The 23,447-nt window shown below is 40.9% G+C and overlaps 1 long non-coding RNA gene across 2 annotated transcripts; it reads right to left on the reverse strand.

The window, feature by feature from the left end:
• Positions 1–5,853: 5,853 nt before the first annotated feature.
• LOC122861684 lies at positions 5,854–22,861 on the reverse strand. Of its 2 annotated transcripts, XR_006374552.1 has the most exons (3): positions 22,760–22,861; positions 6,616–6,678; positions 5,854–6,424 (listed from the first exon to the last, which is right to left on the reverse strand). It is a non-coding gene; the product is annotated as an uncharacterized LOC122861684 (long non-coding RNA). The 2 variants fall into 2 exon arrangements; XR_006374551.1 differs by lacking the exon at positions 22,760–22,861 and having other exon boundaries at positions 6,616–7,172.
• Positions 22,862–23,447: the final 586 nt, after the last annotated feature.

A 23,447-nucleotide genomic window follows, 5' to 3' on the forward strand; every position in this document is an offset into this window, starting at 1 on the left:
CGGTGTGTGACTGTGTGCATGAATGGGTGAATGAGCAGCAAACACCTTGTAAAGGGAAACATTAAATGCAAATGCTAAACATAACAGCACACACAGTGAAGACAAACAAAGTGTCTTGATGAACTGAAATTAGGTTTTGTTTTGAGTCACTGCAGCGTTTAAGAAAGGTTTATTACTGTTATTTTCTAGTCTTGCTGAGTAAAATGGTTCAGACTTCCTACCCCTAATCTTTGAAGTTGCGTAGTCACAACAGGTTTAGATCAGAACCAGGCAGAAGGTGGAAGCCATAAAGATACCCCTTTTGTTTTAATCAAAGTCCACAGTAAACCTGTTGATGTCTTCCCCATCCACTTAATGCATTTCAGCCCAGCTTAAAATGTAAAAGTTCTGACTTCTGAAAAGAACAATACCTTGAGAGCTTCCATTATTTCCATTATAAATATTTTTATTTTTTTTTAATACAATTTGCTGTTTTGTAATTCAATGCCACTGTCAGGCTGTTTGATGTGTGAACAAATTGATATTTTGTCTCCTTTGATCCTGCTTGCACATGCACTTCATGTGATAATATTGCTTTTAACCTCTATCAATTGCAAATGTGCCTGGAGTCTTCTCCATTTGCATATCCTAATTATTTATAAGTGAGCACTTCTGTCTGCAGAAGGTACCCAGGGTTCATTATGCACTCAGAGGAATATTAAATTATATCCAGGGTGGGCAGCAACAGCCTGTAGACAAACATAAATCTCACTGACTGGCTGATTTCTGCTGTTCCCCTTGACATGTTTAATTAGAACATGTCTTAGGCTACATTTTCCATTTTATGAATTCATCTATGTGCTTTTTCTGATGCACTCAGTGGATGAACACAAGATTAGTGTAAGTTCAATCAGGAAGACTGACTATCTTCATGCTTATCTATTTATTATTTACTCTCTGTCTTCCAACTCAGTCAGCTGACTGAGGGCATTCACTCTTTCAGTTAAGCCAATCAGATACTGCCACGACCTCCGTGAACCAATCATCTTGTTGCTGTTAAAGTCAAACAAGTCAAACAGTCAACAGTTCCTTTCTCTGCTGCTGTCAGCTGTCATTTCAGTATCAGATCGATGCGACCCTCCACCACATTCACCTCCATCATCAGAAGTCCTGCTCCACATCTCATCCATCCAGATCTTCAGCATTGCTGTTCACCCCTTCATCACCACCACCAGGATCTATACTCCATCGGGGGGATATTCCTGTACAGCTCATGGCATCACTACTCCCTCAAAATATGACATCACAATGGAGTCTAATCCAAGCGGCATCCTTTGGGGCTGAAAAATGTAGCCAACACTGAAGTGCCAAAAACTGCAGTTCATCGAATGGCCACTTGAGGTGGACAGACTAACTAAGACAGTTCTGGCGAGTTTGAATTTGTGTTTAACGATGAGAACAAGGCAATTAAGCTGCTCTTAGTTCAGTAAAAGAGAGAAACTTTAGACTTTTTAGACTTAGAATTTAGAAGGTGTACGGTTGTATTTTTCTGTTTAATAAGGAAAATAGGTGTACAAATATTTCCTCTTCTTGACATTATATGAGTTTATTTAGTTTATTTATTAGACTAAAAAGCTAAAAAAGCTAAGAGAGATTGTGTAACAGAAAACTCGCTGCTTGCACAAATCTCACAGCTGGAACCGGGGGGGGGGGGTGACCTTTACTACCGGACTATCGCCTCTTGAAGTACGAAGTGGTATTATGTGCTGGTTAACATGCTAACGTCAGTAGATATCTCCGCAACACAATACAAACACTTAGACGTCTTTGACATTAACGTCAAAACTGTTGAATTCTGTTGATAAATGTAGTTCATTTTGAATGTTTTAAACTAATACTCTTACACATTGCACCTTTATTCGTTGTAGCTTTATCACAGTGCCAATCATGTTATGCCGCATTTTAATGATCAGGAGATAAAAAGTAAAAATATGTCGTTTACATTGCAGTCATCTAGTGTGCTGTAGCAAAAATTGTGCCAGGTTCATTTGCCAGCTGAACCTGGGGTGCCAGTTAGGGGTATAATGTTTCCACTGTTAGAGACTCTTCTGTCTCTATCTTATTTGAGTTCACCTTATTAGCCATGCATACAGGGGCTAACCTGACTAGCATTGTCTAGCTAGCAACAACAACTGTCCCACTTCCAAAGTTGTCCAGGTGGAACTCTCCCACTCTGGAATTTATGTTCCGCATGTGCTACGTTGACCTGATTAGACTGTATATTACTGCGCCCCCGTGGCTCAGGGGTTAAGACGTTGACCATGAATTGCAACGTCCACAGCCCGGCTGGAGACTTCTGTTGCATCTCTCTCAACCTCATTTCCTGTTATCTCTCCAGTGGCACTATCTATAGTAATAAAGACATGAAATATAAAATAATAATTAGACTGTATTAAACTAATTCAAGAGCATTTATTGTGTGCATGAGAAAAAGCTAAAGCCGAAGGCACAAGTCTGGATGAGAAATTAAGATGCAGTCAACACGGAGAACTGGAGGTGAGATTTTAACTGTCAGTTTTAATATCTGTCAACAGTAGTATGCTAGCTAACGTTAGCCTCAAGGGCTAGAATGTTTACAATTGCTTGGCGACACCGTCAGCTGCTCAGGGCTTGTATGGCCTCCATCTCTCTCATTGGCTATTGTGGTCCCGCACGGAAAGTACTGACGAAATCATCCAGATTTGAAATTCTAAATATCAAACATGATTATCGGGGCAGCCCCAGTGAGCCTGTGAGCAGTTCGGGAGCTTTAAGACTGGATCTGTACACCCCTCACATTACCAGATAATCAGGGCCGAACATCGGTACCGACCACGGTCCCAGACCAGATTTCGCCTCTGATTGTTGGGGGGGGGACGGACGACTGCTTTTGTGTCATGCAGTGCTTTTATTGGTCTGAACCAAGTGGCAACCTCCGGGGTTGAAAAAATGAAGCCAACCAAAAGAAGGTCAGTCCCCATAGAACCCCATGTTAAAATGCCCAACTTTACTGCAGAAATAAACCGGTTTACAGCCTGGTACAAAGCACAGTTTTCTATATAGCTAATTTCCCCCTTCATGACAACTGTGAGCGGGGGAATTTTTATAAAACTCACCTGTTTAAATTATATTAAGGCTTAAAGTTCTGCATAATTAAGGGCGTGGTTGCTTTGAGTGACAGGTGGGGGTGCTGGTGCCGCCTGTCAGCTCAGCTCAGCTAGTCACTGAACTTGACCTCTTGGCCGTGTTTGTGCCTTTTGGAAACTTTTTCATGAAAATATCTGAAGAATAATATGGCTTGCTGTGCGGTTAATTGTACCAACAGGCCGTCCAAGAAGTCTGTATTCCAGTTTTGTTTGGTGAGTGAAATTCTAGTGTTTTATTTATATGATAGCAATAATCGGCAGGTATTGGTGTCTGAATTCACCATAAATGGCTTGTTAGTGAGCTAATGAATTAGCCTTGGGTTAGCCGTTGAGCAAGTTGCCCAGCTGTGCTAACAATGCTAACTTAACGGGAGCGTATGTAAACCACAGTTATTAACCACAGTCATTAAGTTGTTGCCAACTTGGCTACTTTATCACTATATTTAGTGACTTTTCAGACCCTCTTAGCAACTTTATTTCTAAAAAGTGACTAGCGACAAATTTATCAACTTATTCAGACCATCAGGGAAAAGGCAAGAAATATATTTAAATATTCATTCCCATGCATGCTGCGGATCTTCTGCAATCAGTGTCTCTCTCCTTCTCTTCCTCTGCTGTGCCAGGCAGTCAGTGTGGGGCAGCTTCGCTCTTTCCCTCAGCTTGTAAATATGTAAATAATTCATTTGAGCTTCTCTCTCACTCTCTCTCTGGATTAAGATGTTACTACATGTTGTAAATATGTAAATAGTTTGTTTGATCATCTCCCTCCTCCTTCCCTTTGTAGATTTTTTAATTAATTAATTTTTTACTTTAAATACACTATGTCCCCGTAGTGAGTTTGATTATTTGGCCAAAGATTTCTCTATCTACATTTTATGTCTTAAATTAAGGTGATCTCTCCCTCACTGCAGTCAGCTGTATACAAATGACTGTGTGATGACGCCATCGACATGCAAATGTACGTATGATGTCATCTGGCGCCTGTTAGAGTTAGTGCTAGCTACTTTCATTGGAAAAACGTTGGCAACACTGGTTATTAAACCAGCATGCACCATAGTCAAAATGTAATACGGGCAATGTAATGTTAACGTAACGTTAATGCTAAACTTGGCTAGGTACTGTAACTGTGGTCAGGGGGGAGCTGCTACGGACACTGATTAGAATAAATGGCTTCACCTGTGCCTGATGAGGACTGGAGGGACGGACTGCGAAGTGTTGAAATGAAGAGTTGAGGTGGGTACGCTGTTCTGGGGAGCGGCACTTGGTGCGGACGGCCAAGCCTAACAGAGCACTCATTGCTTGGGGCGGGTGCTGTTCGCATGCCGGTTAGGGCTGCTGGTGGTGAAGACAGGTAGCTGGGATTAGGACGTGTTAGGGCCCTTTGCTTACTGTACTTGTGTGTGTGCTTTGTCAGTAACTGTGTCTACCCATGTTGTCTTTTGAGGTGCCAGAGAGCTGATTGCGGTATCCAACCAGTTCTGGAGCACCTGGGCGCAGTGCTCTACAGGAAATAAAAGTCCCAGCTTCCAGCTGGCTCGCCGTCTTCCCTGTCAGCGCCTGTCACTATTCACACAGAGCCACATGAACACTAGTGATTTCACTGACTAACACACCTCATATCCATGTTTATTTTCTTTACTACAATAAATAACTGGTATTCATTGGCATTCTGTGTCTTTTCCCATTTTTGTCCTGGCCTATGGGCCGGGTCTGACAGACGCTTCAGTAAAGTTACAACACCCAGGCCAGTGTGATGTGTACTCCACGATAAAGAGGTTGATCACTTGTTTCACAAGACATTAAGATTTTGCCAAATTATGACACTGGGTTCTTAGTCATAGGTTCTATCATTATAATTACTTTTACACATCTTTTCATTTATTTCAAGTACTTCAGTCATACAAAACAACTTTTGTTTGCAACCTTTAATATTGATGTTTTCATGAATGCAAGATATCATTTTAATTACATTTTTGTTATATAAAATGGATCAGACTAAATATACTTCAGAGTAAAAGCACATTCTCGAAAGCTGTCATTCATCAGTTATATTATGTTAATTGGAAATATAGTGGTGATCTAAACTTTTAACAAAATAACAGTTGATAGTTATAAATGATGGTATTTATAGGTTAACATTTTGCATAGATCTTAGCAGAAAGTAAAAAAATGAAAAGATAATGTTATGTGCTGGTTTTGTCTGGACATTTCTTTAAGAAAAATGTGGGATATTCACTGAAACTATACTCTCGCACACTGAATAGTTTTGAAGCTCTCTAGGAGGTGTCATTCATTTGCGATCTCTGAGAAGGTCTTGTGGGTATTGGACAGGTATTGTGAGGCCAATACTGTATAGTGAGGCAAAAGAAAAAAACATGGCTGGTGTATGCACCTATTTTCCACAGGTGCATTCGATCAGCTGATTGTTTCTTTTTGCCTCACTATATAAGCCTCACAATACCTGTGTATTTGCCTGAGGAAGACCTTCTCAGAGTTTGCAACGTCACAAATAAATGATACCTGCTAGGAGGACACTACTCAGTGTATAGGTAAGTCAGATTAAAATGTGAACTCTAACATTTTCAGTCAGTAGTAAAGACAAAAGAAGTGCAAATATAAATGTATTCAAATGTGAACCTTGTTTTTTAAAAACACAAAGTATTTTGACAGTATTTAAAACTATAAAGATAAAAGTAAACACATTTATTCAGATAAGATCAACCGACTGGGCCTGTGCAAGACGTAACATCCAGAGTCCATGGGGTGGTGGGGGGGAAAGGGGATAAAGGGTGGGATTGTAGGAATGAGGAAGAGCAGAGGAGGTAACAGTGTAAATTTTTAACATAAAAAATAAACTCAACATTAGCCATGATGGTCAGGGCTATGTTTAGGTGTAACAAAATGGGTCCTAAAGGCTAAATTCAAAAGCAGTGACATTGCCAACTGTAAGCAGTTCACTGCGTTTGGAGGTGGTCTTTAAGGCAATTCGATACTGTACATATAATTTCCTCTAGGTGTGAAATGATGTCCATCTTTCAAAAATAGCCCAGGATTGTCATGTCTAATGTGAGGGTGCTCAATCATAACACCATTTAAGCCACGAACAAGTGTAGCCATAACACTCTTGACAAATTTCCTGGCCTTGTCGAGCTTCACCGGATTGGCACCAGCCTTCCACCGGCACCTTTTGGGTCACAGATAAAAACATGGTCTTCATGCCAGGGTGCTGATCTCTGCAGCTCTCTCACCAATGATCCACACTGTGATTATGGGAGGAAAATAAATTAGTGTAATAAATGCTACAGGTAATGAAAAATATAAAGTTAGGAGAAAATGGAACAAGGGAGCAACACTTCAAAATATAGATGACAGTCTTTAAAAAATGCTTTTGTCCTTTGAAGACAATGTAAAATCAGCTGTTTAAAGTCAAGTGGCCGAGACTGATATTTACAGTTTATGCTGTGTGTAGCAGGCGTGGTGGAGGCTTCACAGGTGGCCATGACCCCAACAAGGACTGAAAGAAATAAACATCTTGTAACAAATATAAAAGTGCCTTTCTTTCTCAACAGTCATATCTCGCACAGCGCTGCTGGTAGCAGTACACAAATCAATGCTGTCACCTGTTAACCAGAAACACCGCGGCTACACCTCATTTTTATACAGCCTGTGGCTACACACTGCAACCACCATAACATTGTCACTAGCCTCCATGCTACTTTCTATTGTTTTCTAACCCAGTTTTCCAGCGCGTTCGTGAAGTCGAACGCGACACATCTGGAAATAACAGAAAAGGGAAACTCGTCTACTGGTAATGTGAATGGAGTCAATCACCTATTTTTAGCAGGTTTACCTGCATTTAAAAAACCTGAGGTGACTATTGATTTGAACCTCTTCAAGAAGATAATCTTGACTCTGATTTGTTAAATCTTATTCACTGCAAACTGCCAACTTACATATTTTTACCATAATACTTGTGTGTGTGAATTGCCCAACGTCTACTAAATGTACAGTTATTCTTAATTCAGATAATGTAGTATTTCAAGAATCAGTTGTACAAATACCTTTATACGTTTGTATGATTTTTTTCTTTAAAATACTCATTAACAACATTTCAAAGAGGCAGACAATAATACTGGCAATGATAGTCTTAATAATGTTATTGACATTGTGTTAACTTGGAAGGATGTTTTGTTCTGCCCTCAGCAGAAACAAATCTTTCTTTTCTATACTAATAAATAAAATCCAATAAAAAAGTTGTCATGAAATTGTTGTTCATTTATTTTGGAAGGTTAGTGGTATGTGGGGGAAAAAAGATTTTATTTAATTTAATTTTTTGTATTTAAAGGAAATAGAGCCATTGTATTGTATTGGTTTTATAAAAACATATCCAAATATATTCTCACATCCACTAATAAAGTTACTCCAGTAATACAAGTTACTACTAATAAGAGCAAAGGTTTTGTAAAAAGAAGTGTTTTCTTCTTTCAGTCTTACCTCTCTCACAACTCCTGTGCAGGTTCAGAGAAGATAAAAGCACCATGGTGCACGTAAAGCACAGTACAAACACATGGTAGGTACATTTCTACTGACTATTCTACAATAAGTTAACTGCAAGGTTCAAACTGTTTTGTAACAACTGTATAAACTTCTTCTGACGCCAACTGTCAATCGGTGGAACAATGTGAAACTTCCGGCAGCAATGTGCATTTCATCACCTGCATGCTTGTGTGCATTTACAGTATGTGCGTTCTCATGCGCATGGACCACTGTTAAAAAAGTATTAGTTGACAACCTTTTTCGAAATATCGAAGTCTAAAACTAAAAGTAACCTTTGATAAGGAGAATGTTTCATTTTTTCTTCAAAAAATAAAAACTAAACAATAATGATGACAAATGAACAAATTACTGTTTTAATGGAAAATCTTATTCAACAACATGCATGCAACAGATGGACTACATTCATCTACAATCCCACTGAAAATTAGACAGGAAGTGGCAACAAAACCACCTGAGACAAATAACAAAGACAGGTAGAACATTTATACAAATTTAACATCATCAAGTAAGGTTAACATTACTGTCAGTCAATTACAGCCAGGTATTGTGTTGCCATCAGAAGAAATTAGTGCAGGATTAATGTCAGATGTAAACTATCTAAATGTTCCTCTAGATGTTTGTTAAAGAAATATCCCTATGCTAACATGATCTGATGTTTTAGCTTCTCTTCAAAATCCAGACAGTCTTAAGCCGTGTTTCCATCCAAAGTACTTGGGTATTTGTATTGGTAAGTATTTGGGTAATCTGCCTTTTCTATCATGAACTTAATGTGATATAATGTGTCACTGTTGATAATGATTATTGTAAAATAGCGTCTCAAGGCAGAGTTTCTAAAGTAAACCTGGTTTTAATTTGTCCTTCTCTGAATAAATTAGTTAAGTATTCTGCTTCAATAGAAAGACCTTATTACAAAGTAGGTCAGGGCTGTTCTTCTTAACAGACTGCTATCTCCATACATTATAGTCTTAAATACTGACAGATAAAATATATCCAAGATAAATGAGGTAGAGAGCAGCAAGTCTGACAGATGGGGATACTTTGTCACCAGTGTAGAGTTTAGCCTGAGGCCTTAGCAGGTACACTTCTACTCTCCTGGAAGCTGACCAGGGGAACTGGGCCAAATTCATTAGCATTATCAAGGCCTTTGCCAAAATGGCTGCCTGTTCTGCATCCCCTGACAAAACACAGAGAAGCATACATCCAAGAAGTTCCCTTGTTTCACTGTCAGAAACACTCAGATATGACTTTGATTAGAGCGATTTAAAAGTTTCAGTTTAAAAGTTCAGATTAGTTCAGGAACAAAATAGGACACAAGGATATTTAAGGATATTTCTGGTTATTTTGAGCATTATTGGCAAGATGAATGTGTATGCAATTTCACAATTCAATGTTACATACTTAACCACTGCTTTCCAAAATACTGTGAGGGGTAAAGACATGTCGGAAAAAGAACACTATTGGGTATGGATGAATTAGAATTAAATATCATTTTTGACAACAGATGATTTACATCTCTCTCCGTCACTCTTTTCAAAATAAAGCGGTCCTATGCTACCGGGACAGTTGGATAAATAACATGTTCTTGAATAAACAACTCAACAGTTTATAAAATAGTTTCAATTGACTCCAACTTGACCAGCTATGTATTTACAGTTATATTACAGTTACTTACACTCACACCCTGGAAGGGGCCATTCTCAATAATAACTCGTATTTTTTTAATACTTGAGTACATTTTACTAACAAATACTTCTGTACTTTCACAGTCAAGTAAATCTTTAATAATATATAATAATATTCGTTATAAAATTTTGTAACCCTGACCGTAATCCTGTGAAAATTTTATAATGTGTTGAAGTACATTTTTAGATGAGTCTAAGATGGTAGATGAGCAGTATTCAATGAGAACGCAGAAGGAGGGAGGCGGTGGACACATGCACACACACGTTTGTACTTCTATACTTGGGAGGACCCTCATTGACATAATGCATTTCCTAGCCCTGACCCTTACCCTAACCCCAACCCATTCCCTAATCTGAATCTTAACCTAACTCTACCCTTAACCTAGTACACACACACACACACACACACAGTCGTGTTTCCATCACTTCAGTTGACATTATATTGACTAACATTCATTTCCTGGAGACTTACCCTAACCCTACCCCCAACCACGACTTGCCTAACCCTAACCTAAACCTAACCTTACCTTGCAAGTCCCCACAATGACTGTGTCAGATTTATGTCCCCACAACATGAGTAATACATGTCAACACACACACATTATGTAAATATTATATAAAACTTTGTCCTTCACCCTCCGCGGGTGGTCTCATCCTTCAAGCTCGGGTCCTCTACCAGAGGCCTGGGAGTTTGAGGGTTCTGTGCAGTATCTTTGCTGTTCCCAGTACTGCACTCGTCTGGACCGAGATGTCTGGTGTTCTTCCAGGGATCTGCTGTAGCCACTCCTCCAGTTTGGGGGTCACTGCCCCGAGTGCGCCGATGACCACGGGCACCACTGTTGCCTTCACCTTCCAGGTCTTCTCCAGCTCTTCTCTGAGCCCTTGGTACTTCTCTAGTTTCTCATGTTCCTTTTTCCTGATGTTGCCATCGCTTGGTATTGCCACGTCAACCACAACGGCTTTCCTCTGCTGTTTGTCAACCACCACGATGTCAGGCTGGTTCGCCATTACCATTCTGTCAGTCTGAATCTGGAAGTCCCACAGGATCTTGGCTCGGTGGCATCGAGACGACAAATGGGCTACTGGAACAAGACGGAGATGGGCGAGATGCGATAATAAGGCTCTGTTGGAATGCTACTACTCCAGTAACCCTAGTCAGAGGGGTTACATGCACAGGATGTGGGATGAATGGTTACTTCGAAACCCACAATCAAGTCTTACGGCGAAGCAACTAGTAGCTCAGTGTTCCAACATCCACAAGCGGCAACTGCTATCACAACTTGAGATTGAGGTACAACACAAATGCTACGGCAGGGGAGCCAGGACTACAGGTCAGAGGGGAGCAACCAGCAGCTCCCCAACCAGAGATTGGGCACGAAGCCCCAAGAGAAATCACGCTGAACGAGGCAGCGACTGACCTGAAAGATAAGATCATGGCGAGGATGAATACAAGGCAACCCCAACGCCAACTACAACGGCTAAGTGAAGTACCATCAGAAAGTCTCCTAGAAGATGTGAATGCAGCATTGAGAGCGATTCCTACCACAACCATCACTGAAACCAATGAGCTGATATACGCCTCAGCAGCAGTGATCCTAGATATGCTTGGCTACAAGAGCAATCATGGGAGCCATGAGAAACAGTACCCACCATGGAAACGAAGGTTGGAGGCAAAAATCAAGGAGGCCCGGAGAGAAGTAAGCCAACTGACAGAGGCCGAGAGAGGTGCAATGAGAAAGCAAGTACCCAAGAAGTACAACCAGATGCCCATACCTGAAGCACTCGAAACTGCCAAACAAAGGCTCCAAGCCTTGGCCAGCCGCCTAAAGAGATACACGAGAGATAATGAAGCCAGAAGAATAAACCGGCTGTTCGCAACCCAACCTGCGAAAGTGTACGCTCAATGGCAGGGTAATAACAGCAGAGCAGACCCACCAAGGCTGGAAACGGAGCAGTACTGGAAAAGTATATGGGAGAGGGAGGCATCACACAACAGCGATGCACAGTGGCTGGCGGCTCTGAGAAAGGACCACAGCAACCTCCCTGAACAGAATCCAGAGAAGTCCACAGAAGGGCATCGGCAGAGGTACCAGAGGAGCCAAACACCAACTCCTGGTTGACAGAACAGTCACCCAAGACTGCAGAGCCCGACACACCAACCTGTGCACTGCCTGGATTGATTACAAGAAAGCATATGACTCAATGGCGCACACATGGATCACAGAATGCTCAGAGATGTACAACATCAACAGGACTCTAAGAGACTTCATTGCAAACTCGATGAGGCTGTGGAAAACCACCCTTGAGGCCAAGTATCCATCAAATGTGGCATATACCAAGGAGATGCTCTGTCCCCACTGCTGTTCTGCATAGGACTGAACCCCCTCAGCCAAATAATCAACAAGACTGGCTATGGATACCGACTTAGGAACGGGGCCTCCATCAGTCACCTCCTCTACATGGATGACATCAAGCTATACGCTAAGAGCGAGCGGGACATCGACTCACTGATCCACACCACCAGGATCTACAGCTCTGACATTGGGATGTCATTCGGGTTTGAGAAGTGCAGTCGAATGGTGTCAAAGAGAGGGAAGGTAGTCCACACAGAAGGGGTCTCACTCCCAGAAGGAACAATAGCAGACATTGAGGATGGGTACAAGTACCTTGGAATACCACAGGCAAATAGCAACCTCAAAGAGCTAACAAGGAAGACAGCAACGGCCAAATACCTTCAACGAGTAAGGCAAGTCCTAAGAAGTCAGCTCAATGGCAAGAACAAGGCCCAGGCAATAAACAGCTACGCCCTGCCAGTGATCAGATACCCTGCAGGAATAATAAGGTGGCCAAAGGAAGAGATACAGACCACAGACGTTAAGACGCGAAAGCTCCTCACCATGCATGGTGGGTTCCATCCCAAATCCAGCACCCTGAGACTGTACGCTAGCAATAAGGAAGGCGGCCGTGGACTAGTGAGTGTGAGAGCCACTATCCAGGATGAAACATCCAAGATCCACAAGTACATCCAAGATAAGGCCCCAACAGATGACGTGCTCAGGGAATGTCTCAGGCAATGGGGAACAGAGGAAGACGTGCTGGAGGAAGGACCATCATGGGAGCACAAACCCCTACACGGGATGTACCACCGGAACATAACTGAAGTGGCTGATATCAAGAAGTCCTACCAATGGCTAGAGCGGGCTGTACTGAAGGACAGCACAGAGGCACTCATCATGGCTGCACAGGAGCAGGCCCTGAGCACCAGAGCAATAGAGGCCCAGATCTACCACACCAGACAAGACCCAAGGTGTAGGCTGTGCAAAGAGGCCCCTGAGACAATCCAGCACATAACTGCAGGGTGTAAGATGCTGGCAGGAAAAGCATACATGGAGCACCATAACCAAGTAGCTGGCATAGTGTACAGGAACATCTGCACGGAGTATGGACTGGAAACCCCGAGGTCAAAGTGGGAAACACCTCCAAGGGTGGTAGAGAATGACCGAGCCAAGATCCTGTGGGACTTCCAGATTTAGACTGACAGAATGGTAATGGCGAACCAGCCTGACATCGTGGTGGTGGAGAAAGCCGTTGTGATTGACGTGGCAATACCAAGCGATGGCAACATCAGGAAAAAGGAACATGAGAAACTAGAGAAGTACCAAGGGCTCAGAGAAGAGCTGGAGAAGGCTTGGAAGGTGAAAGCGACAGTGGTGCCTGTGGTCATCGGAGCACTCGGGGCAGTTACCCCCAAACTGGGTCCTTTCCCTGTTCCCTGCTTGCTAACTCAGCATGTAGGTCGCCAATCCAGCCGCTTTTGGCCATGAATCTGTAAACTGTAGCACTGTATGGAACAATTGTTGCGTTTTGCCTCAGGGGTCACTCCCACATAGCTCTGTCCTTTTTATCCCAGCCAGCATCATCTTTGTTTTCAGACCATAGAACCCACATTTATGTAAAGCCCACTGGTTGAGACTGCCAATATGCTGTCACAAAGAACAAAGAGAATGCTAAAGAAGCAATATTGATTGTTGCAGATATGGTATTCTCATTTTAAATTCTAGGTCACAGCCCACAGGCTTCCTCTCAGATGCTTTTCCTCAAGATTTGCAGGGATATGAACATGTGAGTACAACCTAAAGAGCTGGAAACAATGGAGGAAAGAAAGAAAATAGAAATACCAAGTGAAAATGAGGGAGCATGCTGATAACAGCACTGTCATCAGCATGTTCATTATAAAAGTGCTTTCACAAAAAACACTGCTGGCTTTTTGAAAAGTCATTTTCTTAGTTTTCATTTCTATGTTTTGTCAGGTTGTTTTACTGTCTAAGAGAAAAACATATAGATGCACATTATGCACAGCAACTACACACAAACACACACCTCGTTCCTACCACTTCAAAAGCAGAGGTACAACCCCCACTGAGAAATTTCTCATTTTACAGTAAAAATATTACATAAAGTAGTAGCATCGGGCGGCAGGTGAAATCATGTTTTTGTAATTCACTTCATATCATATGCAAACAGACAAAAATATTGTATTGTGTCAACTGCACCTGCAAAACTGCATTGGCCCTCCATAAAGCACAGGGAACACTGGCTGTGGCTGAATGTAACTGGTCCTCCAATCTAAACACAGCAAGTCTTCTGTAACTGATTGCCAAAACTATTCATATTAACGATTTCTGATCTGATGCCCCTTTCGTTACAACATAGGGCTCTATCTAACTTGCTATTTTGGTGGCAGCGCTACCAAATTATAGTGACAGTGCTAGCGACAGCATGTGCAAAAGGGCTAGGTGAAGTGGAATATAGATCAGAGGGTTTGGTGATTAATTATTGTCCTCTCAACCGGTCACATCAGTCTCAAAGATCTGAAACAGCTGAGCCAATCACAGTGAAGCATGAAACAATGTCTGGGTGAAGCGGAGAGGCAAAACACATCACTAGAAATCTGCAACCAAAGGCAGATGCAGGCTTTCACAAGTGTTTATATTTGTGGGGATAGTCCGATCAGGTCATTACACCAGTGTTGCTGGTTTTATTTTCACATGTTTTTGATCAGACACTGATTAAAACAATAAATCTACATAGTAACTACATACATTGTAATGCATTTCAAAAATAAAACACGCCACTTTTGCCAGACATAGTGGCCATGTTTAAAAGAAACTGATGTTTACTGTTTGCAGGATACGGGATGCGAACAGTGGTCTCAAAACAGTCACATGCTTTTACAGGGCTATAACAACGTCATAATACTCCTGATGCTCATGTCATTATTTGTACAACCACAAGAGGTCCTTTTCAGTGATCAATATTAATCGCATGTCTGCGTGTTTAGCACAGAGCTGGAATCAGGACGTGGTTAGCCTAGTTTAACAAAGACTGGAAAAGGGGGGAAACAGCTAGTCTGTTTTTGAACTTTGGAAAGAGCCCCTACTTCCACTCTTTAAGCTAAGCTAACCAGATCCTGATTTCAGCTCCATACTTGCAGACATGAGATTGATAATGTTGTCATCTCACTCATGGAAAGAAAACAACCGAGCATATTTCAATATTTCAATATGTTGAATTATTCCTTGTTTACGCTTTCCTGGAAAAAATATTGAATAAGCGTAATTCACAAAATGTGGAAGTATTTGATCAAATGACCAATGCTGTTGTTGCTTTTTCTGATGAAGGCAGTCTCCAACTGTATTTACCTTAAAAAGTGACACGTAAACTGGTCATGGCTGAAGCTAACCTCCTTCCCCTGACATCAGGAATGCTGGAAGGCAAGCAGAGTTGGGTGTGCTGAGAGAAACTCACCTCACATGATGACATAGTAATTTGAATCACCAGGATAATTCATATCTAACAGTTTTACAATTATTTACACACATTAGAATATTTTACACAACTGTACTCAAGCCTGAAAATTGCAAGGAGAAATTATGTTTCACATCCACTTTGTGGCTATGAAAGAGCTATTATTATGCTCTGTCTTCAGAGAGTCCATTAGATGATATTTAAACACAAATATCATTCATACTCTGCCAAACTTTTGAGCAACCCCTAGGTACTGGATCTATTTTATAATCAACACTTGAAAAACTCCTCTAAAACACCTGTGTGTTTGACAATAAACAGATAAAACAAAGTAAAAACCTGATCTTGCCGGAAACACTAGTATACTACACAAAGATACCCAGCAAGGAGAAAAACACAAAGTTGTGGCGGCTACAACTACTAGCCCCATCATCAACCAGGCATATTGAAGGTGATGTTTTTCAATTATTTCGTTCAACATGAGAAAGACACAGATAATTTTTTAGGCCAATTCATTTTTCTGGATTGAATTTAGGTGTAACTATAAAGTGTTAACAGCTTTCCTGTCAGTGTCTTGTAGCTGACCATCCTCGAGGCAACTTGGCCAAAAACTGAACTGCTGCATCAAACCAGCCTAAGTAGATGGGGCTGGATAATTGGACTGTGCCATTCGTCCATAGCCAGAGGGGTGTGAGCTACTCCATCTATGCCACCTCTTAGTAATGTCTTCTCTTCCCTGAAATTAACTATGGACTGGCCAGCATAGACTATATATAATCCTGCTGTAGGAGAGGAAGAGAGTGTCTCTTTGTCAGTGGAGCACTCACTATGTTTTAACTGAAATCTGTTATGTTTAGTTGAGTTATGTTTAGACTCTAGAGCTGTTAAGTTTATGTACAGTTATCTTTTTTGTATCACTTTGACTTGGTTTTGTTACCCATCCTAGTTTTTTGTAAATACTTTGGTTGAAAAAAAAACAGAATAAAATTTGATCTGCTCGCCCAGTTTTTATGCATACCCTGGTCCTTCAAAGTTCTGACGTAGGGAAACCTCCCTCAGTGCCAGATGGAGTTAGCTCCCCTGCCTTGAATTACTACTTAATCAATACAAACAACTGTAGAGTTCAATATGATATAGGTTTAAAGTACAGTAACTTCAAACAGAATACATGTCTAAACTGAGTTGGGTCCCAGGAGCAACTGATTGGGCTCCAATGTGCACCTTCCTTATATTATCCCTTTACTCCACCCTTGCTCCTCCTGTTGTGGGCCTTCCATATGGCCCACATCTCTTATGCTTCACCTGTCCACCTCAGACACCATTATTTCTTGTCTCCATAGCAGTTGGTTTTTTAAAAACAGTTGCAGATCGCTGCAGCTTCCTTTAGATGGCATCTTATGCACATCAATTCTTATTTGATTCTTCTTAGCTGTAGATACTCACAAAATAGCTGTTTAATTATTACATTGTGTGGTTTTAATCACAAAACACATTTCTTGCAGTCAGAATGTGAACTTATTCAGTCAGAAAGTGAACTTTCTATTATAGCAAATGGGGGAAGCCATCTTGCCATTGTGTGCATCCATTCATATTGGTAACTCTGGCAATCTGCCTGGTTGGGAGGGGCAGAGTGCCCTCTACACAATGGATCCATCAATCATAAATACGCAGGAGTAGCACAGGCCAACAGATGTCTTTACCCTGTACACAACACCATTTATTGCTAAACTTAACTGCTTAGCTGTCCCAACAGTAGAATGTTTCAACAGTAGAATATTTTCCTTCCACACTTACTATTTTCCTTGCTATTTTCCTACCACAGTTCTTAACTTTAAATTATAAACTGATGACTTTTATAATGCCTATTATGATTGTAGGGAAACTCTCAGCACGCCTACTTCCCGTGTCCATGCCTGACATTAACACTAGAACCGCCAACGGATAAAATTTACCCGCTGCTGTTTTTCGATTGTATGTAACTTTGTTTCAATACAATATTCAAGTCCCCCAGTCTTTGACTTTTCTTAAAAGTGTGTTATGTAGCACACCCTATTGTTAAAAAATTGTCAAGATAAAGCCAGATTTTAAAAAATGGACATTTATACCTATAATCGCCAGCAGGTAAAACTTACCCCGATAGAGAACGCAGTCATTTTCACCTTATTCATTTTGCGTGTTTAGATAAACATTCTATTGCCGCCTTTTGTCTACTACCGTGCGTGATAGAGCTGTGTCAAGTCATAGGCTAACCTCCAGTTTGGATAAGAGATGTTATGAATGCAATAACAAGTATTAGAGTTGCTCTATGCGCTGAGTGAAGCAGAGGTGTCCTGGGTTGATTGACGGGTCATCATCTGACAGCGATCCAGAGCTTTTGTGAAAAGGGAGGCAAAACTATTATTACTAATATTCTGAAATGTAGCATACAAACATTTATGAAGTGGACTTAGTCTAAAGTAGTCTTTCCCTCTGACACAGGTGTGTTTTGCGGTCCCTTCAGGTGGTGTGTGGCTCCCTCATCATGTGTTGTTGACCTGCCATTATAGATTTTTTCGTTGGGTAAAAATCTACTTTGAATTTCAGAATTGATACGAATTGTTTCTTTTCAATAAATATTTTTGTATGCGTAATTGTTTGGATGCACGCCAGTCCGAAACAAACAAGCAGAAAGAACACCTTAGATTATTATTCTACATTATTATTATCATCATCATGTAGGCCTAGAAAAACACTGCAATAGTCAGTCATTTTTTTCTAAATTGTATGCTGCATTTAAATTCAGACTATGTTTAGAGTATAAGTACGACAGCGCGGAGTGGATGGCATCAGAAGAGCCACCGCGCGTGGACGTGAACCTCACAGGTGCAGCAGAGCGCAGGAGCAAATGACCTGCATGGTGAAGGCGGAATGCAAACACAATAAACCATTCTGTAAGTGCCTGAAGTGCTGGGATGCTGTTTATGGGAAGTGCACACCCAAGGTGCCGAATGTCTGCGCAAAGTGTGTTTGAGCAACGCGTAGCAGAAATAATCACAAAATCAATGCATTGTAAGAGCGGGTAAATTTTACTCAGCTTTGATGTCAAGCTAACACCACAAAATTCAGAAAAACTCAAAGCACTGCATGCATTCTGAAGTATGACACAATACATTTCTCTTTTTTCAAGCCTTCATTCTTGACATCTTCCTCTTTTCATTTAGTCAAAAATGAATATTTTCTTTACAGCCAGTAGGCAATTTGAGGGGAATGAGGGGGGATGCCATCCCCCTTGTTAGCAAAATGACCAAAATCCGCCCCCCTTGTTAACCTGCTCAAAAGATGCTCTGTGCTTTGGCTCGTAGTGGTGCTTCACATTGTTGTTTTTAATAATCGCCACGGTCTCAGAAAATATGAGACGCACTGGTTTTGAACTGTCTGTGGAAAGACTGAATATGTAAGAGTCTGTCCATTCTTGATTAAAAGCTCTGTTTTCTGCTGTATACTTTTCGTCTCTACTCTCCCTGTATGTGTGTGCGCAGACATTCAGCACCTTGGGTGTGCATACCTCACTCACTGACTCGACTCACGGGCCGCTAAACCAGTACTGTAAAGGCTAGAAAAGCTGCACCGGCCATCCCCCCTGTTAAAAATTAACAAATCGCCTACTGTTTACAGCCAACTGATGGATGCACCTGCCAGCAAGGAAACTACATACATTTCTGTATAGATACTACAAACACTGCTAAACACACACACTCACACACAACAGACAGCATGAACACACACACAGTGTGGTGAAGTTGGGCGTTCAGCCTTGAGTGTCTGACGCTTCCATCCTACATGTTCCCATAAGGTTACAGAGACAGACAGTAATGGTTTCTAAAAGCATGATTGATGAACACAGCACACTGTGTCCTCACCTTGGAAACAGACATGCTTAGGCATCTATACACACACACACACACACACATACACACATTAGACACCCTCATTTTAAAAGAGATTGTTAAATGGAGTTGTATCATAACAGCAAAATCTCAGCATGAATAGATGTGCATTTGTCGAAGCAAATGAGAGTAACCCAGCAGATTATTCACTGACTCCTTTTACATAGAACTCAGATGGCTTACATACACCCTTTCCAAAGAGCTGATGGTGATGATGTTAAAGCAGCCAATAACCATCTAAAATGCAGCTGCAGTATTGGGAATCTGGTAAATATCAAATGTATATTAATAATATACATTTGATATTTAGTAATACATACATTATTAATAATAATAATATATAAATGTAATTAATATTAATAAAATTATTAATATCACTAAAATTATTAAGGATTAATAATCTCAACAGTCTCAAAAAGGGGTTTGTCTACTAGAAATGCCACAGGCATCTGCTCTTTAAAGATACAATAGAGTTTATTTAAATTTAGCACTGATCAATAATCAAGAAACTTCAGCCAGTCTATTATTTACTCTAAGTACAATCAAAGCATACAACAATCAGCAAGCATGTGATGCAAGTATGTAGGTGTGTATGTGTGTGAGAATGGGTTGGGGGGGAGGGGGGGAGAAAGATGGTGGACGTGACCACATGGGTGGCTCATCACATGATGATCCAAAATGGCGGACAAGCCCGCAAAACAAAGGGGCAAGAACCCAAATGGAGGACGTCCTCTACTCGTCCTCACCGAGATTGCGTGGAGCACAACTGAGATAGGCAAGCACGCAATCTGTAGGTTTGAGATGTGTATGTTTGTGGATGCATGTAAGCAGTAGGCGATTTGAGATTTGAGGGGGGACGAGGGGGGACGCCATCCCCCTTGTTAGCAAAATGACCAAAATCCGTCCCCCAAAAGATGCTCAGTGCTTTGTCTCATAGCGGCGCTTCACATTACTGCTTTTAATAATTGCCACAATCTCGGAATATATGATATACTGGTTTTGAACTGCCTGTGGGAAGATTGAACATGTAAGAGTTTGTCCATTCTTGATTAAAAGCTCTGTTTTCGCTGAATGTGTAGGTTAGTAAAGGAGGAGAGCGAGGAAAAGACAATAATTCTCCCTTTATCACACAGGAACCCGGCAGCGAACTTGCATCCGGCAGCCGTTTTACTGGACTGATAAAGCGCAGTTATTGGCTGAAAACTAACACAAGTAAAGGCGCAGCGATGTGGGACAGACACAAATAATGAAACATGCTAAGCACGGAAGCACACAGCAGTAAAAAGGGACACGACGGTCTGTTATTTCCCACAGCAAAGCAAAATCACACAACAATGAAGCTCAGGTTACAATAACACAGTTATAAATCTACACATCTCTGCCCAGACATAAGCCTCTTAATTGAGATCGCTCTTGATAGCGATTTAATGTGTCAGTCCGTTTGGGTTATCCGGTGGAGTCTTCTCAGGCTCGGTACCACTATGTCTGTGGATTCAACGGCAAAGCTGGTCCTCGCTCAGGTTCTTGAACTGGTTCCGTTCCAGATTCTTGGAACCTTGGTGCTATCTAGGGAACCAGCCCGCGTTTCCACCAGTTTTGAGTGGAAGCATTGTAATTAAGGACGCGTCATCAACAAAAGGCATTGCACAATGCACAACAACCTTTAGAATATGACACCCCCACTTCGGCTCGCAAAGAAAACCTGCTATTTTTTGGTTCCAGCTGGGAACCAACTTTTCGGTTTCCCAACAAATTTATTTTTGTTCGAAATGCTCTGAACGGTTTAAAATTAGGTTGAGCGAACCAGAACGGAGCCGGTTGATGGTGGAAAAGGCCTATCAGTGAGAAGAGAGCGGGGTACAGTGGTTATCCTTCTCTCCTGTGAAGAAAACGGTTAAATTCGTATCTTCCTTCTGTAGGTATATGAAATCACTGTGTAGTGTACTGTGCACCTAGGGATTTAAAGTTCAACGCTGAAAGTGGATCACCTCCTGTAGCAATCGGAGTCGCAGTGGAAAGGCGATGGGCGGTTGGGGTTGAAGATTCTTCAACAAATAATTAAAAAAGAATGCAATTTTAGGAATTTATCTATATCAATCTAGCAAATAAAAAATTATGAGGAAATTGGTTACTGTACTTTCCTGGTAGTGTAAGAAAAAAGTAAATCTGTCATTGCCATACATTTACATATGTATGTGAATCTTTGTTATAATGTTATTAAAGTAACCCTACCGGAAAGTAATGTAGCCTCGGAGGCAAAACCTGGGCCATAAATGTCAGAACTGGATCAGGACATAGTTAGCCTAGCCTGGCATATAGACTGGAACCAAGGAGAAAAAAAGCTACCTGACAATACTCCAGGAATCATAAATTGTCATTTTTACATATCTATTTGAGTGTAAAAAAACAAAATATGATTTAACATGTTAATTAGTGAGAATTAGAGTTGTTAGTCAGTATATTTTTACACTTTGGACAGAGCCAGGCTACCTGTTTCCCCCTGCTTCCAGTCACTATTCTAAGCTCGGCTAACCAAATCCTGATTCCAGCTCTGTACTTAACACAGACATGAGATTGATATCAATCTTATCAAGCTCATCTCAAGATTTGTAGTACATCTAAGTCTGCATTTGTCATGTGTTGTGTGATCTGGAACCACACCCGTGTAACAACCATGAACAAAGTCACCATATCCTCCACTCTTGCCAACATGCTCTCAACCTTACACTCTATTGTTGCAAGCTACACAGCAGCCCTGTCATACACAAACTGCTCTTCTAAATAGCACATTTATGCATGAAAATCAATAGAACTCGCGTCAAATTGAAAACATATCAATACATTCATGTACTGTAACACTTGTTTAAGTAACTTAGAGTCACATATAGAGCAAAAACACCAAATGTGAATGTGAAGGAAATACGTACCCTTGCAGGGAAAAGTCCAGAACAAAAAGAGAAGGTAGAAGAAGTGGAAGTGCAACACATACACTTTGTAAAATAAAACAGTCGCTCAAGTTCTTGTTAAAACACACATTATTAAATATGCACATTCTACATTACAACACATTTATTCTCATAAAAATACATTTACACTTTAGATAATGTAGAAAAATTTGGAAATACAACACTGGCAGTGTTAACGTGTTTCCTTTCAAAATAAAAGTCTCTGCTCAATCCACATGTGATTTTACAGGAATTTACAATGTCCTGTTCATAATTTAGCGCAACAACATACACACTACGATATTTTTCTCAAAACATTGAACTATTCCTTTAAGACTAGCAGAAATTATAGTGCCAAGAAATTTAAACTCATTTACTTTCTCAACTGGTTTCCCAGCTTTTTCAAATGACCACCTTCAGCTTTCCCAAAGTCTATGATTATTATCTTTACATTTCCCAAGGCTAATTGTTATTTTTGCTGTACCACCTTCCTCCTTTATGCTGATTTGTCAACTTCAGTTACTAACCCAACCACTGTAGTACTTTTGCAAATTGAAATGTTTTAACTGAATCATGTTAGTTAGTACCATGGTTTATATATAAGGAACAAAGCATTGGAAAATTCCTGATGTTAATTGTAAGTTGTATTGAAATCTTTTAAAATGATTTTTGCTTACTTTGTGTTGAATGTTTTGTAGCAATGGAAGGGTGATCACCTCCAAGATGTTGTTACATGAATAGTTACTCCATTAGTGTGGCGTCATCTAATGAACAGCTGCACTGTGTGTGTGTGTGTGTGAGTGTGTGTGTGTGTGTGTGTGTGTGTGCAGTGTGTGTCAGATCAGGCTGGAGTGGATCTTCTATTTGACTTTGGAGGGGTACTTGTACTTTGACCTGAACGATGATGTCGCTGTGTGTGTGTGTGTGTGTGTGTGTGTGTTAATTGCTATGGGACATGGCCAACCAGAGAACACACATATCGATCAGGATGTTAGGTGAGATTGTTTCCTTTCATCCCGTGGCCAACTGCTCAGAGGGCCGCGGCAGCCTTATTTTGCACTTAGCTAATTGCCTCAGTGAGAAGCAAAGCTCTCACCAGCTTTACTACTGTCTACTCTTTATTGATATTTGCTCAGCGTGTTTGGATAGAGAAGTATATATAACTTTCTTTTAAAACTAATACCAAGATATACACATTATGTGGTGTTATTCACCAGGGGAGCAATAAAAAATATAGGGACAATTCAAGCCAACACAGACCGTTAGAAGTTTAAAGCTTTTGATCTGGACCTGGTGAAAAGTGGCCTCATTTTCACAAAAAGAATTACGAAAACAAACACTTTTTGATTCATAGTCTGATTTGTG

Source organism: Siniperca chuatsi, linkage group LG15 (assembly GCF_020085105.1).
Source record: "Siniperca chuatsi isolate FFG_IHB_CAS linkage group LG15, ASM2008510v1, whole genome shotgun sequence".
Lineage (NCBI taxonomy): Eukaryota > Metazoa > Chordata > Actinopteri > Centrarchiformes > Sinipercidae > Siniperca > Siniperca chuatsi.